At 44.4% G+C, this 2,326-nt stretch overlaps 1 pseudogene; it reads right to left on the bottom strand.

The window, feature by feature from the left end:
• Positions 1-202: 202 nt before the first annotated feature.
• LOC118836337 lies at positions 203-2,004 on the bottom strand (annotated as a pseudogene).
• Positions 2,005-2,326: the final 322 nt, after the last annotated feature.

The raw sequence follows: 2,326 nt of genomic DNA, 5'->3' as shown, positions 1-2,326 counted from the left end.
TCATTAGAAAGACCCCCCCCTAAAAGAACCCCTAACCTTCCACTCCCCTTAGCCCTCCTCCCATTCTTCTACTACTTTTCTTTTCCTAAAAGGGGGATTTTGGCACTTGGGCAGCTTTCAGGCTAAATATTTCTGAAATGAAGACTGTTGAGAGTCTCAATGAGTCTTAATGAGACTCAAAGAGACTGAGTCCAGTCTCATTTTAAAAATAAGGGATTCCAGTCAGAGGAAAAACAGCTGCAAAGCTCTCCACTTTGTCTCTGATGGCCTTGCCAGTACTGTGATACTTTGCAAAAGTTTCTGCTCAAATTCTTTCAAGGTGGCCTGGGAGCCAAGGTCTTTCTGAATCTGCAGGGTCAGTTCTATTCCTTCATGAATAAGGGCTACTTTGTGGAAATATTTTCCTAGTAGTCTTTGGAAGGTCAGACCTGGGGCTCCTAGTCTCAACCCACTAGGTCTTAATGCATCTTTGCTGGGAAGGTATTCTTTTTAAAAGCAATAGAACAAGCTTCTTGCACCTTTTCAGCTCTTCCTCCATCCGTGTTCTTGTTGCATATGTCCTCAAGGTAACCCAGCTCCATCATAGCTGCTGAAAGAGCCTTGCAGTTGTCAGCCACCTGTGGCTGATAAGCCTTAAATTCATGTGTCAAGGCTTGCTTCAAAGCTATATCAACTCACGCAATGGCATGGTTGTGAGGCATTCCCTGTAGTTCTGGAAAACAACTGAATTACTGAGTAACTCCAGATTATATTTCATCTCTTTGCCTATCTTAGAATCCATGCCACATACTCCTTTCCTGTAGAAGATCATGCTAGCCTGACAACCTTGAAGGGTTTTGTGCATGATGGTAGTCACCATGTGGCAGTGTTCAAAGTGGAGGGGACTACCCCAGCCACTACCAGCTCGCTAATGTGGACCATGTCAGCCATAAGACATGTCCTATTATCATCTGAAATCTTCCACATGCAGGCATATCAGCTGGTTGCTGGAACAGCAGCTGATTCTTGCAATGATCAGCTTTTGGTGGAAGAGGTGGGCATTTTCTTATAGTTTGTCATAATCAATATAGCCAACATTTTGGTTTACCTTATAGAGCATGGACTTAAAAAAGATGGAGGTGGCAGAGACTTTTCTTCTTATCTGTCATGAACCTGTGGATAAAGTGCCTATCAGGTGGATCTAGACCCATAATCCTCCCATGTGGTTCCACCAGGGCTGTGTACACTGCAAAATTCACAAGAGGACCTGAGTATGACTCAATGTACAGCCCCCAGCTTTGTGGGTCCAGGCTATAGACCTGCAGAGCCCTGTTCTGACACAGAATTTTCAATTCATCCAGAAACTGGGTGCCACCATAATACCTCTGGTCTAGGAATCCTTCTGAATATGTATGATTCAAAAGAACTGCTCAACTTGCAAAATTCTCTGAAGTAGTTTGTTCCAATTCAGCCTTCTGGCGATGATTTTCCTTCTTAATGATTGCATAGACCTCTATATCATTGTCTTTAAGTGGCTATGTTAGCATATTTTTAGGGCTTGCCAGCGGTTAAGATAACAATCTCTATTGAATGTTGATGCCATATTTTTGGTCTAAGGATTCCTTGGTAGGCACCAATCAGCAAGTAGCCACAGGATACCTAAGTGTGACCTTCTTCATTCCAATGCAAGAGAAGTCAGCTAGAGATTTACTTGTCTCATATTTGGATCAGTTCTTGGTTTGTCACAAACATTATGTTTAAAGGAAAGCTTGGTACCAATAGGTTCAGGATCCCATGCTACACAGACATAGCACAGACAATATCCTGCTGAGGGGGTTCTTAGAGCTCATCTGCCCTCACAGAAAGAAGAAATGGATAGCTCAGAGAGGGAGGGACTTAGTAAGGTCACAGCCAGTTAAAGGTCTATTCAGAGTCCTCATTTGACCCCTTGCAGCTTCCTCTTCAAGCCCCGAGATGCCCTACCCTCCAAGCCCTATTACTAAACTCTTCCCAAACTTCCACCATTGTGTTCTGAGACCTACAACTTCATTTCTGGGCCTTAAGTTTTGCCCATTTCTGCTTTTACCTCTTGGGATCCTCAAGTCTCTGAGTTCCCACTGCACTCAATCCCTCTCCCTCTGTGGCTTTCAGTCTTGGCCAGTTCTGGGTTTCAGGGAGAGGAATGGGTTAGGACTGAGTATGTTGCATAAGAGACCAAGGATCAGTGCCAAATGACAACCTCCACCCCCTGGCCCAAGCATAAAAGTCAGGAACAGCCCTACCTGCACCCCATTCCTGGCTCAGCATCTGTCCAAACCTCAGACAACATGACAGTGAGATCTCTGCA

The sequence above is a fragment of the Trichosurus vulpecula genome, chromosome 2, assembly GCF_011100635.1.
Source record: "Trichosurus vulpecula isolate mTriVul1 chromosome 2, mTriVul1.pri, whole genome shotgun sequence".
Classification (NCBI taxonomy): Eukaryota; Metazoa; Chordata; class Mammalia; order Diprotodontia; family Phalangeridae; genus Trichosurus; species Trichosurus vulpecula.
Note: the sequence above shows the minus strand (reverse complement) of the source record. Positions and strands in the feature narration are given on the sequence as shown.